The sequence below is a fragment of the Engraulis encrasicolus genome, chromosome 13, assembly GCF_034702125.1.
Source record: "Engraulis encrasicolus isolate BLACKSEA-1 chromosome 13, IST_EnEncr_1.0, whole genome shotgun sequence".
In the NCBI taxonomy this organism is placed as follows: Eukaryota; Metazoa; Chordata; class Actinopteri; order Clupeiformes; family Engraulidae; genus Engraulis; species Engraulis encrasicolus.
The window spans coordinates 22,043,964-22,062,173 of record NC_085869.1 but is presented as its reverse complement, the minus strand read 5'-3'; positions in this window follow the sequence as shown (position 1 = coordinate 22,062,173).

The following is an 18,210-nucleotide window of genomic DNA, read 5'->3' as shown; positions in this document are numbered from 1 at the left end:
ATGCAGAGAGGTTTTACCTTGAGGAATAAACTGGAATGCAGTGTCATGTGGCTTTTATTAAGTGTGACACATGGGCTCGGTGTTGGGCAGGGGTTTGCAATATCATTATCTTAATAGTTACATAACAAGAGCACTGTTCTTCTCAACAAAGCAACTACTGTGTTTTGTCTGGCCATAATTGTTTGTGGAAAGAAGCATAATGTCAGTACACATTGTGAAGTGTCATTTCAAGCACAAAGGCAAGTGTTATTGTCTTAATTAATTAGTCAACTCAGTAGTTAATTGTCTTCAACTGCCAGATAAGTAACGTATTAAATATAATTCTCTTTCATTGCACATGTTTATTGTATTTTATTCATAACTTTATTACAACAAAGGGTTCATTATTTTAGGCCCAACAGTATTTCACACTTTCTCACACCAATCTTGTTGTTGACTACTTTGAAGTAGTCTATTCACAGGACGAATCTGACATGGTTTATGGTGATTAGCCCAGACAACAAGGCCTGATAAGAATGTCATAAATCATGAGTTCCTTCCTCCAGGAACTGCTGCGTTCTGTTCTGACCCAGCTTGTGGTGAACTGAGTGTACTGCTTCCAGCAGGGGTTTAACAATATTGTATCGAACCAAGAAATTATGATGCACAGTCACGATACTGTGTATCGCGATACAAGGAGCCAATATCGTGATACGCCCTTTTAACGTTTTGATACCCATCAGCTCAGAAAACAACCACATGATATAGTGCTTCCAAGCATCATCATTATTATATAGAAACTTTTTTTAAATTATCTGTAGCCACTTGTAACCTATTCTACCTATAAACTATCATAGTTTTTATTCATGAAGTTTATAATGTTGGCAAATGTGAAATAGTGGGGTGTATCGAACCGTAGGTCATGAATCGTGATACGAAACGAATCGTGAGTTGAGTGTATGTTACAGCCCTAGTTTCCAGGGAGTGGTCCTCCAGCCCACTCTCTGATCAAAATAAACATATCTGCTCGACACGTCATTTGGACAATGGTTGCTTTGAAACAGATGCATCTACAAGAGAGAAATTCAGACAGCTTGAGTTGCTTGAGCCCCTTTTTCTGCGATTGTGTAATCTTTAGTGGGTGTCGGATACGTATGAGGTTTTTTAGATGTCCATGATACAGTGTGTCGTAAACAAAGGACGAGTCAACCGCCAGATGGGGTTTCTCAAAGCTGTGTTATTGTTAAAGGAGAAACGCCTATTCCTTTAAGAGCCCAGCTATCGCTCCTGACCTGACCATCTCTACTTCTGCAGGATGGGGGAAAAAACGTGCTGTTTTACAACCACTTTGAATCTCAACACAACACACCGACCAGCCAAGCTGACTGGCCGAGGGATGGGCTCAGCCAAAAAAAGGCCCAGCAAAGGCCCAGGAATTTAAGACCAGCCCCACAGTCCCCCACCCCACCCACTACAATATGATAGTTTACTTTTTATATATTTAAATCAGGGCTTTGAACCGTTATTTTTTTCCAAGCGTTCCATTCCGAACAGAAACGGAATTATAACGTTTCCGGTTATGAGTTCCACCAATAAATTGACGTTCCCGAACCGGTTAGAACCAAAAATATTGTTCCCGGAACGGTTAATTTCGTTCCTGTCAGCTGATTACTCCCCATAGGCCTAACTGACGTTAACCAAGAAAGACGGAAGTGCAAATGAGTCAGCCGACATTCAAAACTGTTTATTCAAGCGGATGAAAAGAATATCCTCCAGAATTTTGTCATTCAGGGACGACCTACAGTAAGCGGAGAAACAGAGAATAAACCTCAATGATGAAAATGTGCGCTCCACGCTGACTTGGGTCACGGGGAGCACTATGATGGACATTGTGAGTTTGTGCATATTTGAAGCAGCCATGGATGCCCAATAACGCCGAACATTGTCGGTGCGCTTTACACGCGCTTCCCTGCAATGTCTTACAATAATGCAATGCAAACTCTGTCCTTTTGTATGACAGTGGTTTCTCTTAATTAAGATGTGGAGTGAAGACTTTGTAATCTACAGCTCTCTCTCCATTCAGTCAGAGAATGTCTGATGTCACACAGGACGTGAACCTCAGCCGTCATGGTAACGTGCGCAGGAAAATAATGACTTTTTTTTTTAGTTTGAGGAACAGTATTAACCGGTATTAACCGGTTACCATTATTTTTAAATAAGTGTTCCCGTTCCAGAACATAAAAAATAATAACGTTTCCGGTTTCGTTTCTGTTCCCTGTAAAATACAAAAAGTTCCTGGTTTTCGTTTTCGTTCCTTGAACCGGTTCGAAGCCCTGCATTAAATATACAATACAATACAATACAATACAATACAATACAATACAATACAATACAATACAATACAATACAATACAATACAATACAACATGCACTTATATAGCACATCACAACTATTCAAAGCACTTGAGATGCACCAATGGGCCACCTCATCTTGATTGTGGTCTGGTCTGGGGATGTGTTTTGTTTTAAATCATTGGCCGGCCCTGCCGTGGCCTAAAGGTAGGGCACTAGATGACTACTCGGGCGACCCAGGTTTGATTCCGGCCCGGGTCAGTTGCCAATCCTCCCCCATCTCCCTCTCCCACTCACTTCCTGTCACCATCTCCAACTGTCCTAGCAAAAAAAAAAAAAACTTAAAATGTATATATTTTAAAAATCATTGGCCCCTGGCCCTGAGGATTGTCTGCCCAGTGGGAAAGCGCCTTATATGTCAGATTACCTGTCCAGTCGTCGACTGAAGATGCTTCCCAGGAATATCCCCTCTACCACTGTCAGACATCTGTCAGTGTACACTCGCTGGGTAATCTGGCAATGGCCGAGTTGAGAGAAAGCATCTGTGAAGGCCCTGATAAGGATCGTGGGACAGCGTGTAGGCCAGACCCCGTGTACCCACAGCATCTCTGCCATCACTCCAACATCATCACCATCATCAAGTCCCTCTAATTTGTCCTTCACCCTCAGATGTTGATCTTTTCTTATTTGTGAACAAGGGATGGATTTATATGCATTGACCCCACGTGAATTCCAAGTACATTGTGCTATAGGGTCAATGTGGTCCTCAGAGATTTGTACTGCAGGGCACATCACATAGCCTATAGGCAATTCAGTTTGCTTCATCGTGTAATCAAAAGCAGGCAGAAGGACTATTTTCTTGTGGGTTTAAGTGTATAATTCAACATAAAAAGAAAATGTCTGTGAGAGGTAAAACACACAAAGACTTGAGTTGTAGCTGTATTTGCATTCAGCCTCGTGCAACGGTTTTGAATTTGCCATTCATCAACAAGCACTTCGAAAACCAACAAAGTCCAAAGGCATTCATGAACTGATCATGTAGTACATTTCATTCTCTCTGTGTGGCGACGGCTTCTAAATCTTTTCCTGAAAAATAAATACTGCTGTGGGTTGGATTAAAGAGTGCATATGGCATAAACACTCCCACATACAGTACAGTACAAAGCAACTTATGTTCTTGTTCGCGTCCTGCCTCCCCAGTTTGATTCAAATGTCAAAAATCGAGTCTCACAAATAGACGAGGAAATGACACCAGTCTGTAATGATTCTGTTTACAAAGTAAACACTAAGAGGGGTCAGGAGAGAAGGCGGCCTTTGTTCAGTGTGTTCGCCATTTCGATTCCCACCCAAGGGAAAAAAGAGGTTTTTTTATGCTTTCGAGGTTATAGTGCACTGAGTTGTATAGCGTAGCCACCACATGATATATACTTGTAGCCTATGTATGGTATATATAGCTGTCCTCATGTAATTAGATGAATACATGATTATAGACATCTCTTAAGTTGTACATTATTTCTCTCTCACACTCCTCAGTCTAATTGTCTTACGTAAGATTCTGTTGATGTTGTTGTGGCCACGCCAGAGAGAGTAGAGAGAGAGAGGTTCCATTGGCCCATTGTTTCCGGGTTCTATTATTGCAAGGGGCAGGGGTGGGGGATCCCCCTTTAGGCAGACCGGAACCTGGTCATGTTAGGTGCCCATAGCAACCTATTACAATTACATATCTCTATATACTTAAAGAATCTCTGGCCACGCTGCATTGTTGACAGTCGACTCGGTACAGACTGAACAGGAGCAAGCAGAGATGGCTTCCTGGCCCCCATCCCAATGCTAGATGCCTAGATGCCACCCACAGGCGACCCAAAACACTGCAGGTGACCATACAGACAGACCAGGATGATTGCAGTCATTGTAATACCTGACCCCAATCCATCACTGGGGGCAGGTAAACAGTGCTGCACTGTGCAGATAATTATATGTGCATCATTGGCATGGACTGGAGAAATGAAGTATTCAACAGACCAGCTGTTCTTTCAGGAAATCCTATTTGGTCATTCACAGGTTATTTTCACCCTATATTGGTATAATCCCAATTCCCAGCTAGGGGATAAAATTTCAACCACAACAGTGACAGGAACAAATATAGGAATGTACAGGATATTGAAAGCCATAATTAACATTTATTTAGCGCTTGATGGAAAAGTCTTTCTATGAAGTAGCAGCTCAAGACACAAACCTAAAAGAAATGAAACTGTAACAATTCTTCATTGTAATGTTGCTATTTTTGAGCCCTGAAGTTCACACAAATAATGATGCTGCTTCGGGTCCATTCTAGAAGCTTCATTGTCTTCCTCTGGGTACAGCCAGGGCTGGACTGGAGGAGAAACAGGCCCCGGGCACTTGGATTGGATTAAAGGGGCCCCTCATAATTAGAGGCGCAGAACTGACTGATTTTTTTTTTCTTTTCTTTAACATTTCTGGAAATAGGGGGCCACGAGAGTACAAGGCCCACCGGGAAATGGCTGCTATGTCAGATGGCCAGTCCAGCTTTGGGTACAGCTCAGATTGATCTCAGCAGAATGGTTTGGAGCATTGCTCTGCTGCCATTGTCAGGGCTGGACTGGTAATCTGGCATACAGGGCATTTCACTGGCCCACAGTTTAGAAGGGCGACCAGCCTTATGGTCCATCTTCACTTATAAACAGTGGACTGAGCCATTCAGAAATAGCACAAGATCAGCCCTCTGTTGGGATCATAAACTGACTAATTCTCTTCTCCTTGCTAAATACAAAATATTAACACAATACGTGCTCATGTAATTATCTTCTGATCACTGTGAATGGTTTATTACTTTACTTTTATCATTTTATTTTCTTCTCATTTTGAAGATACGGCAGATAAAATGTACAGTCATATAAAGGCTGTATAACTTGATGTGTACCATACATAAAAGCCAAGCAATCATAACAACAAAATTAGCTGAACAACTCTGAACATTGTAGTGGCAGGCATTTTTTCTGTAAAGCCTTACTATGCCTTATGGCTGACGGACTCAGCTCGCTTTGTATGGGGTTGTGTGGTGCTGCAGATGTTTCTGAGGTGGATATGTGAATACAAATGACTGCAGTGACCTGTAGAGAGCACTGTTGACCATCTACTGGGCCGTATGTGACCAAACGTTTGGACAATGACACAGAAGTCTGTGTTTCACAAACCATGCCACTTAATTTTGTTGTGGAAGTTAGACATAGCTTTACATTCACTTTTGTTCCAAGTGTTCAAATGCATATTTCCTTTCAATGCAAACAGTAAAGTTTTTTTTACATATTTTCCCAGCCGTTACTCATGTTAGTGTCATGTATAAACTGTTAACTACAGTAGTACACATAATTTAACTACAGCAAGTAGAGTCATTTTTGCAGCTAAAAATGGCTATTTTCGGAAATTCAAAATGGCGGACCATGGAGAAGATCCCCCTTTTCTGAAAATTGCAATTTTTCCAGTCATAATGAATACTTAGAATTTGATGGTGGTGGTAAGTATTCGTGAAAAAGGTAACATTAGTGAATGGGCAGCATGAATTCTGGAAATAAACAACTAAAAATCTCACACAGTGTCCCTTTAAGAAGGAATCCATTTTTTTATGTGACACTATTGACTCTTGCCAAAAAATGTGGTGGAATGGTCAAATCTTTTGTTCATAGTGATAGTCATAGCTTCTAGTTCTATTACTAGTAGTATTTACTACCTGGTCCATACATACTGTGGGTATTTTTCCCCACATCTCACAAAAGAAATAGAAACCATATTTGATTGCATGAAGCATGAAGGTGAAAGTCTGATCCACCATTCTGAGGACGCATTTTGAGGAGGCCCTTCACAACAGGAAGCGGGCACTGATGTCACCACCATTATTTCACAAATACTGTAGCTACGTGACGCACATGATGAATGTGATGAATGGGCATTTTGGTGTTAGTCACCAAAGAGCCCAACAATAATGTTTACAGCCATGGACAGCATAAAAAGTGATGTTAGCACAAAGCAAGGTCAAAGTAGTCTTCAAACTCATGGCAAGCATTGGTGATGCAGAAGGAACTGAAATCTAGAGCCTGTAACCACGTACTGCAGATTGCACAAACTATGGTCTAGGGCTGGGGAGATTAATCGACTAATCGTGACGAATCGACTTTAAAAATTAGTCGACATGAATTTTCATAGTCGACTAATTGTTTCATTTAATTCAATCCTTTTTTCACTTACTTTACTAATGCTTTATTACTTTATCGAAACCTAAAATTGCCCAGCACCTATGAATTGGACGTTGCATCTCGGAGTAAATAAGCTACTATCATGATTTAAAGCTCATTGTGAGCTCAGGGACCTAATTTTAACGGTTTCTTTCTTTTTTTCCAAATTTCCTTGAAGATTAAAGTGCTAGAGAACTTGAAAAATTAATCGTTTGACTAATCGACAATTCGAAAAAATAGTTGATAGATTAATCGAGAGAAAAATAATCGTTTAGGACAGCCCTACTATGGTTATAAACAGCAGCCAAAATAACATGCAGGTGCTACCACTAAATCTGAGTATCACTTCTTACACTTCTCGTGCTGCTGCCTGGCATCGGAGTTCCAAATGAACTGTTTTCATCACCAGCCAAAATGGCTTGTAGATGATAACCGTACTAGCTAAACACACACTCACTAATAGTTGTACGTTTTTATAGTCTCCGGACAAAGTAACCTAGTGCGACCTGCACACAGCGATTTCCATAGAGTCCTTTCTGCAGTGACCTACAGGTGACGAACGCTTATCTTTTCTAATCTTTAGCACAGTATCAGATACAGTAAAGCAGTGATTTTCAACTGGTGGGCCCTGGGGATATTCCAAGTGGGCCTTCAAATCATTTTCTAAAAATGAAAATAATATTTGTGAGTGTATTGCTATTAACTATATTTCAGTTTTATTGTGTATTGGGTCAGAGGTGGGCCCCAAACATTTCTGAAAATGTCAAGTGGGCCCCAAGTTCAAAAAGGTTGGGAACCCCTGCAGTAAAGTATCTCTACTCTAGACTCACTTCTCTCATGAAAGTTCCGGTGCGCTTTTGTTTTTAACCCCTTTTGCGCAGAGCCTATGTTATAACCTTACTGTCACCAAAATTGTAATGGCTATGTCTTAATCTGTGACTTGAAGCTCTTGGGACTGTCATAGCACTGTTGTTATGATGTAGTTGAGTATTTTCAGCAAATAGTGAATAGGCCCGCCGGCGACCTCATCAGCAGTAAGAGGCTACACAGCATGTCCATCATGCAGTGATCGTGCCACAATAAGATACTGTCCGTGTCGTCTTTTCGCCACTGTCTTTCCTCTGAGTATCAAGACCGGATGGCTGTGATTCTTGTGTCTCTGGCCCTTGACAGCGTCAAACACATTTTTGGAATGTTTCAATAATGCCAGAGAGAGTAGAGAGAGAGAGGTTCCATTGGCCCATTGTTTCCGGGTTCTATTATTGCAAGGGGGAGGGTTGGGAAATCCCCCTTTAGGCAGACCTAAGGACTGTTCTATTCATTCTAGGAGCATTATGACACGCCCCTTTAGGCAGACCGTAACCTGGTCATGTTAGGTGCCCATAGCGACCTATTACACTGGCATATCTCTATATACTTAAAGAATCTCTGATAATGCCGTCTCTTGGGCATCTCATGCCCGTGTTTCAGGATTTCTACATCTATGACATCACTGTGTCTCTAACACAAAACACAGAGCTGAATGTATCATCTGCCACCTCTACTAGACGAGACTGGACACGCACGCACGCACGCACGCACGCACACACACACACACACACACACACACACACACACACACACACACGCACGCACACACGCCCACACACACACACACACACACACACACACACACACACACACACACACACACACACACACACACACACACACACACACACACACACACACACACACACACACACACACACACACTCAACACAATCAATCAAAAGGCAATTTTCTATTATGGCAACATATTAGACAATAAAGCTTTTAGAATCTTTGAATCTCTGAATCTTTGAATCTCTATGACAGATCTACTGTAAGTGCCCTTGACTGAACGTGTCATCTCACCTGTCCTTTCCTTTTAACTCGGCACAAAGAGCAGCAGTCTTTTTCATCCATGGAACTGCAGCCTTATGCCACAGAGGCTCTATGCTGGAATCTAGGGTTAAATCAAGTAGGTAGCAGGCTTCACTCAGGTTTCTTGATAAGGGTGGTTTGAGGGTGCTGTCCCAAATGAATACTTAGAATCAAAGAAAAGGGGGGCGCACCTTACATCAATTTTTTTCTTCTTTATTTTTGTACACAGACGCGTTTCGGCGTGTGCCTTCCTCAGTGTGCCCACGCCGAAACGCGTCTGTGCACAAAAATAAAGAAGAAAAAATGTATGTAAGGTGCGCCCCCCTTTTCTTTGAATCTAGGGTTAAGCCATAGGGAATTCAATCATATTGTCCTCTGCACACCCACATATTTAACTGTAGGCTATGCAATGCACACTTCATTTATGAGCCTGTTGTTGGAGAACCAGGTGGTTGCTGGTTGTTGATGCTACCAGGGGTGTCGTTCAGGGGGTGAGTTGCGACTGAGTCACCAGGGCCCCAATATACAAGTATGTAGGAGGCCCATACTCTGACTGATTTATCAAGATATTTGACTCCATGGGGGGGGGGGGGGGTCCATTGGAGCTCATTATACATAGGGCCCAAAATGCGGCTGCTGCGCCCCTGGATGCAGCTGCTTGGTCTGGTCTGGTCTGGTGTAGCCCCTGGGCCCACTGCAGGCCATCTTAGTGTTTTCACAGATGCCGAGGTGGATGGAGAGGGATGAGAAGCGCATAGTTTTGGAAATCCTTTCATTTCAATACGTGACATGTTTTCAGGAAGTTGGCTTTGAAAGGCTTTTCAGGGGATGGGCGGCTCTGTGTTGATTGTCTCAACATTCCAGCAGTTGAAGAAGCAGTGTTATGATGATGATGCGTGCTTTAAACTGAGATCTGTATTTTGACCTATTTCATGCGTGTGCTGTGTTATTCATGCATAAAGTGCAGACACACATTCATTTATTGTTATTTTATGAATTGCCTTGGCTTTAACTTTGCTACTGTTGTGATCTGACCAAACATTTTCCCTCTACTGTATACAGGTTCAGAGACAAAAATTCGAAGTGGTCTCTCTGTATCATTTGAACTGAACCGGTAACACAGCCTCGTTTATCATTGTACAGCCTCGTCTAGGCACAGAAAGATGGTAAATCAGCAGAGTGAGCTAAAGAGGCTACTGACAGCGCCTCTCCCTGCGTGAGCCTGGCAGCTCCCTCAGATAACGTCTCTCCAAAAGCTGCGGTGCAGTTTATCCAGCCAAAGGAGAGATTACTGCACGGGCCTACTGGGCCCAGGCCTAAGGGCCCAAGATCCAAGGAGGTCCCTGAATCCCAAGTCTCTGCGCTAAATAAAACAGTTAATTATTAGTCAATATTTATGTTGTCATATTGTGTTAAAATAACATATTATCACATTTTCTCGGGGGGGTAGACCTCCGACTCTTCAACAGTAAAGGCTCTGTTAACATCTTGGGTAAGCACGAAAATCTTTCCGAACCTCGTGATGCCATCGAGGGGGGCCTTAATGTCTGTCCCAGGGGCCCATGTGAAGTCGCATTCCGTCCCTGTATCCAGCCCTCTCCCTACGCCAATGCACCCCAACCCACCCCAACCCATCTCCCTCCATCTCCAAAGCAGATAATCCCTTAATGGCTGGTGGGGAAGGTGATACAGGGAGGGCCTGAAACCCCTCATATATTTTCTTGCATTTAACTCTCACTAGCATCGTGTTGTGCAGGGCAAAGTCACGTAAACGCTGTTTACACACTTTTTTAAAGTTGCAAAGCAGTGTTTATAGGGCCTTTTCTTGGTAATTACCAATCTTAGGGAGATATGTTGTACCTTCTATTTTTACAGGTGTGTGTACAGTTCACCCCACCTGTGTTTTATTTTTCACTGCTGGCCCTCTCCCTTGTACCGTACCTACTTATGAAGATGTGCAAATGTTAGATCATGACAGCTAACCTTATTATAGGCCCTACTGTATGTACCTGTGGATGATATTTGATCTTTCTGGTTATATATTGTGACGACCCCCTGTGCCCCCTCCAGGCCGAGGCATGCCAGTGCACGGGCAGTGCTGGAGCTTGGGGTGTTGATTGGGGATCATGAGCACCTGTGTGCAGCTGGGGAGGATATTGTCCCCAGACGTTAGGCTACATCATCACTGCTGCGCGCACAAGCGTGAGCCCTGAAGCGTGTATGGTTATAACATCCATCATTCACTTGCACCCAAACTTCCCCCAAGACAGATTTGCTGTTTGTGTGTTTGGTATATGTGTAAATAAATTCTCATTTAATGGTATTTTGTTGGTGCAGATTTCGTGTTGCTTCCCCTAACAAGCCGAGTGGTAAAGTGTTGGATTACCAAAGCAATTTTACTGGATGGCTCCATTTTATGTCTATTTAGCTGCTGACAAGAGATGGCAGAATCTGTTTACTACAATTGTTGTCAAACAAATCTGCATTCAAATGAATGATTACCTGGGCGGAGTGGCACATAGCAGCAAATTATCCAAGTGGTAAAAGCTCATTGTAACTGAGCCCACTTTTTCATAATTTCCTTATGCATGGGCTTTTTTTCCAGTTACACAAACATTTTCCACATCTCAATGTCGGCAGCTTACACCAAATGAGAAAAGACGTCTGTGAAAACATCCTACTATACGACATGTTTCTTTTTCTCTCCCGCAAGTTATTGTGTTTGTATGTAGCATAACATTTCTTCCCATGGCCACTCTTCACAAGAACAGCAACAGGTATTTCACAACATGAAGAAAGGCCCCTTTCTTTCCCCTCACCACAACGCTGAGTCATATGCCATTGCATTTAGCACAACTGCCAAATTGTGGACAGCACAGTAGTACCAGATAGGCACTGCTCTCTTATTGTTTTTGTTTGTCTAATATAATGTATCTCGTTTTGAACACAGTGCCATATTTGACGAAGAAAGCATGTTTCAGTAAGGTATCGGCCTCTTGAATATATGTGTGGATGGCATATATCTAATGACAATGTTTGTGAATAAATTTGAATAACTCCTTCCTAATGGTAGGCCTATATATCCTGACAATGAAGTTTGTGAATTTAACGTGGGGAGTGTGGCATGACGACCATATTGTTTGAGAGCAGATTTGAATGATTCAAGTGTTAAGGTAGTCAAATACAGGTTAACATTTTGCGCAATATTGCCAGGCAATATTATGATTATTTCCTAATTTTCTTATGAAATGGTTTAGAAAGTTGTCTGCTGATGACCGAAGTTCACAGCAGTACAAACAATGGTATCGTTGCCTATAACATTGCTCAAATAATTGCAGTATGTATCATCACCTTTTGGCGTAATTCAACACTGGACAGTCAAGTTTAAAAGTTCTCTATTGTTGGCCCTATACTCTCTAAGTGTAATTAGCGTGGCAAAGTTTCTAGTTTGTATATTCATTCTGTAGTGTGTGTGAGCATTACCTGACAGCCTCACTGTGGTGCAGGGGTGGACTGGGACCAAATACCGGGCTGGCCATTTTTTAGCATAGACTCGGCCCTCACCCCCAACCTCCATACTACGATCAGGGTTGGCTCAGTCCACTGGATGCACCGATGGGCCGTCTCATCTAAATTCCCCCTAAAGACAACATTTACAACAGCATCTGCCCCTGATGATTGTCAGCCGACCAGGAAAAAGCCCTGTTTGCCAGATGACCAGTCCAGCCCTGCTGTAGTGCCCATCAGCCCTGTCCTCCAAGCCCATGCCTGGAGGCCAAACCCAGGGCTGCTCAGACCTCCGTGACCCCCTCTGTCTGTAAGCTGAGACGGCACTGGGGGCGCTGGGAGGAAATGCCTTTTGGATACACGCCGGGTACCCAGCAGGCCAGCACGGGCCTTTCCCCAGGTCCGGCCAACCGGGGCACAAAACCTGCTCTGTGCTACAGGAAGAGCCGGCCGAGACAACTGCGTGACATCTCCAGTGTTCCTGCAGTCAGCCTCTTAAAGGCTCATATTCAGCATTCTTAACTTTTTCATGACAACACATAAAAAAATCGGTATGTAGATAGGTGATGTGACGGCCTAAGACAAATAGTTCAACCCTTATACAGGTCTACTGTATGTTAAAATACTATTTCCATGAACAACATTATGCAGTTAGTCATTGCTTCATGACATTGGCACCAAACAAAGCTGCAGGTGTGACGGAGGTCATCTTGCACCTGTTCACCCCCCTCGGGGATCGAACCTGCATCCTCGTCAACTACAACGGTCCGGTAATGGGAGACACAGTTCGATACCGCTGGGCCAAGAAACTAGTCTCTCGGCCCAACGGCACGAGACTGTATGACCATATCGGAGGGAGGTTTACCAACGTTCCACGTCAGCTAGTTAGCCTCCGTTACACAGGCAGAAAACTCACAGGATGTATAGTAGGTTATAAATATAAATGAATAAGACAAGGGATTTCTGGCCTGTAATTGACATTTGGGATAGGTAAGGGTTGTACAATATCTTATAAACAGAGAACCTGGCAGGTGTTATCACATGTTTTGTCCAGTAGGGCAAAGGTGGAGGTACTTAAGCACCACCTCGTCCTTATCTGTGCACGCCTATGTGCAGTATATATATTGTGCTTTTCTGACCCGATTCATGAAAGGACAGTGAGAGAGTGACAGGAAATGAGTGGGGAGAGAGAGAGATGGGGAAAAGTTAGCAAAGGACCCGAGCCGGACTCGAACCCGGGTCACTGGTGTAGCAGCCCAGTGCCCCACTGTCAGAACAACGACAGGGCCGTGAAAATGCTTATGTAAAGATGTAAGTGGGACAGACAAAAGGAACTAGGACAACAGAGAGCGAGTCACAATAATGCAAGTCATGGGCCACAGTTGTGAAATCAACTCTCCGTCAACAAGTGGGCAACAGTATTTCCGTTTGTTTGGCATGCAGAGCACATAGAAACTGAGCATGCTGTATGAGGGAGAAAAAAAGATGTGCAAGTTAGTGGTGTGTAATGGTGCATCTTTTCATTTGAGATAAGCACGTACCATGGAATGTCATTTCAATCCGCCGATTGATTATAAATGAAGCAAGACAATTGCTTACAATCCAAGAAGGGTGTTATTAACATTTACAGTTGTACTGTTGAAATGTACAAAAATGCTTGTTGACGTCACTGTTATGAAGTGACTACAAGGTTTTCTGGTTTTCGGAATTGTCTGACTGTCATGTCACGTCAGTGATCTTTGGTCCACTTCCTAATGGGGATGGCAGCGCAATGGCGTAACCATTATCATAAGAGCTGTGTACGTACTCTGAGGTGAGGAAGAGATGGAGATAAATGTTTTTGGTAACACTTTATAATGATGTCTGCTTATAAAGCATTAGTAACACTAAGTAATCAATGAATAAATGATGAACAAAATATTAACATTTGTTATGAAATATTATGTTCATATTTTATATTTATCAAACATTTCAAACATTTAATTGTTTGTAAATGAATAAAAATACTCTGTTAAAAGGTTTGGAAAATCTTGAACATATTATTTAGCGATATTTTATAAAGCATTAATAAAACTTAGTTGATAATAAAAACATTTGTTAATGTTTTGTTCATCATTAGTTAATTATCTATTAAGTCTTTATTATCAGACATTATTATAAAGTGTTACCATGTTTTTTTAGGAGTGAAGATATCAATGTGTGCATTACTTTGCACTGCATTATTTAGCATACACTTTTATTCAGAGCAACTCAAGCATTCCGGAAGTCATAGAGTATCGATTACACCAGTGGTCTCCAATTATTTTTCCCCAAGGGCCAAATTATGTAGCGCAAATTAAGCTGATGGCCAAACAAATCCCCTAACTGTATGGCCACAGATAGCAGCACACATATATGTTTTAATTTGTTCCAACCTCATGGTGCATGGTCCAAATATTTGCCAAGCCCAGGCCAGATCTGGCTGGTGGGCCGCCATTTGGAGACCACTGGCCCTGTAGGGTTAGGTGCCTTTGTAACGGAGGCCAACTAGCAGAGTTCGGCGTGAAACGTTAGTAAATCTCCCTCCCGAAGGCTCAATACAGTGCGGTAACGTTGGGTTATCGGACCGGCCGTTTAGCTCAGTGTGCTCGTACTGTGACTCCCATTACCGAACCGATGTAGTTGACGATGTGGTAGGCTCGCGCCCCGAGGGGGACGAACTGTGCAGGAACACCTCCGTCACACCTTGCTCCAGGTGCTTCAGACATGGATGAGGAGCTGGAGGAGCTCACCCACATTCTTTCACCAGATACGGGATTCAAACCTGTAACCATCTGATCCCAACACCAACTCCATAACTGTCATGGCTGTAGACTGCACAATACACATTGCTTGCAACACCACCACTAGCATTTTCTTGAAGTCCCGAAGTCGTAACATAACCTCAAATCTGACTGCATGTGTCCTTGAACTACGTGAATGTATACTGAGCAGCAGGGAAGCCGACAGGGGGGACAAAGGGTTCACTTGTGCTGGGCCCAGGGAGAGAGGGCCCCAGAAATGGATCCTCATTACACTGTATTGATTGGGTTTGGGGCCCTTTCAGAAGTCTTTGTCCTGGGCCCAGCCAAAGCTGTCAGCGGCCCTGCCAAGCAGCATGGCGCTTATCCAATTTGCACTTATCAATGGATGACCAATGCCATTGTCAGAGACATAGAACCACCGGGATAACTTTTTAACGCCGCAATGTAGATATATTTTTCTTGAAACGTGTTGAAGTGGGCCCTGCCGTGGCCAACCGGTAGGGCACTCGCTTGCCATGCAGCTGACCGGGGTTTGATTCCTGGCCCGGGTCCTTTTGCAGACCACACCCCGTCCCTCTCCCATTTCGCTTCCTGTCCACCTCTCACACTGTCCTATCAAATAAAGTCGAAAAAGACCCAAAAAAATCTAAAAAGAAAAAAAAAAAAAAGAAACATTTTGAAGTGTGTGCGCTTAAGAATGGTTATCGTCGGTCTTCAGTTGTGAGAACTGGCGTTGCCTAAGACTTAACCCATGCAGCAGCCAGAGAGGAACTTGCCTGATGAGTTGCCTGATGAGACCTTTCACCACTGTGAGGAAGCTTGATCTCACTGTGTTGTGTGTCTGATATAGCCTACTAGCAGCACATCATCTCCCCAAACCTGCCTTCTTTCCTTTGTCTTGCTGTGGCCTCAAGACTTGACGGGTGAAACCAGTTTGATATTGGATATTTGTTTCACATTCACAAAACACTTATGATATGTCTTTTTATATATGTTTTTTTTTTGGGGGGGGGGGGTTGCCTTTATTTCGAGATAGGACAGTGAAGACTATGACAAGAAGCAAGTGGGGAGAGAGACACGGGGAATGGTTGGCAAAAGACCCTGACTGGAATCAAACCGAGGTCAGCCGCGTAGCAGATGAGTGCCCTACCGTTAGAGCCACACTACGGCCATGGTATAGAAGCTTAAAACGCATAATCCTTGTCAAACCAACTTTGATTGCCACAGGGCTTATCGTTATTTTTTCTTTTTTATTATTATTTCAAATATATCACGTTTTTTGTTTAAATGTGAAATGTGTATCTACAGTAGTATAAAGCTGACAGGTTGACATAAGGCAGGGGGCAGAGGAAAGGATGCAAGTAGGGAGAGATGATTTGCACCCAGTGTAAGACAGGGCACTGAAGATAAAGAGATATATGTTGTGTAACATCTGCTTGCATTGTTCTGTTCTCATGAAGAAACATTAGCACTGGCATAAAGTGTGGATTCACTTTTAACATGCTCTCATTTCTCACTGGATTCCACACTTTGTGGCATAAAGAAACTACTTGCCTGTTTCTATGCTCATAAATACTGAAGGATTGATGCACTCTTGAAGAAAAAACATTATATTAGGACTGTTAAAAAGTGCTATTAGAGTTTTACTTTTGCTTTGTAGCGGGGGGAAAAATGACTGCAATGGTGTATCAGTTGACACCTGTACTTCTGTGTGTAGAATCTACACTGTAGATGGTTGTCAGACTTCCTCTGTGAAACAGAAAACAACCGCAGGCCAGTTTCTCACAAATCTTAGTAGAGAGATTTACTGGATGTTTCGTTCAAATGGTCTAATGGCCATTATAATGAAAAATCCATACAACTGTTGCACTTATTTTTTACTTGCCTTTATTTTATAGAACAGTAAAAAATCATACTATTTACAAAATACCTCAATTAAAACTCCCCACAATTGAAAAAAAATCATCACAAACTTACAGACAAGCTTTCAGTTGCCTCACAGGAAACAAGAAACAATCAACAAATGCATACAGAGAGGCTGCACAGAGTAAAAATGTAAAAAGCGTCAAGTGCCAAACAAAAAAGAAAAAAAAAACCACGAATCATCATTTGACATGTATTATACATTTGTGACTAGATTTGAAACCCAGAGTCACATGTCATTGAGAGCAAGACTGAGAAAATAGCCATTCAGATTTTTTTTTCTTTTATTTGTGTTTCTTTTTTCTTCAGAATGTGCAAGTTGAGGTCTTGAACAAGCTACTCAATGCTTCAGAAAACAGTATTGGTTCATCTAAAAGCTAGCATTTTGTCTGTAAATGGGCTACATTCAGGTGTTTTCTATGGGTAAGAGAACATTTCAGAGCTGATTTCTCTTTATTTCTTTTGAACACATTCAAAAGGTCAAAAATACGACACTTTTTACATGGTGCGGCAAAACAACTACACAGCAGCACACCGTAGTCCTCTTTGGTCTGAATCACACTAACTTGTTGTGATGTTCAACAGTTTGTTGCTGGCTGGGTAACAATTATAGTAATATATTTACATGATTTCACATGACCTTCAAAGTCCTGAAGGAGGTTGTACATGACCGAAATATATCGGCTTGTACTCATAACTGTACTTCAGAGGGCCTCAGATCATCTCTCCCTCACTCTCTAAGAGTTGAAATAACACTGTGAAATATGACTGTGGACTGTTATTCTGCAGACCTTAGGCCAGGGATGTCAAACTCAGGCCCGGGGCCCTATCTGGCCCGCAGAATCATATTATAATTTATCATTTCAAATGTTAGGCCAGTGAAACAGCTCACATTATGCAATAGAATATGTGTAGGCACATTTGAAATATATAATGGGAATATGTTCTGTGAAATTTACATATGTGTATGCACAATTATTATTTATTTATTTTTTACAAATATTGGGTTTGGCCCGTGACGTCGTTGCACATTTTCATTTTGGTCCGCAGTCAATTTGAGTTTGACACCCCCTTTTTTAGTATTCTTGCACACCTGCTTTTGCCAGGTGCGTAGCGTAAGAGTGGAACCCCTGGGTCACCAACGTCAAGACAAGAAAGCTCCCGCACGCTGTTCACATTTGCAGTGAGTGCGTATACATGCAGTTCAGTATCCCGAATATGAGGCATATCCCGGTTATGATAATATTTGGGATAAGGTGTTTATATGAGCACAGAACGTAATATCCCAGTCAACATTCTTGGCTGTTGTAGAATTCTCTGCAAATGCGTGTAGCTTGGATACCAGCGACAACGTTCTATGGGAAGCCCCTGTATCCGGGATAAGGTGTTTACATATGGCAGTATCCCGGCTTCTGTCGGAATATTCCACCTAGCATATCCCGATTTCTCAGTATCCCGAATAAGGGCTTATTCGGGATACTGACGTGTTTATATGCTCAAACACAAATTCG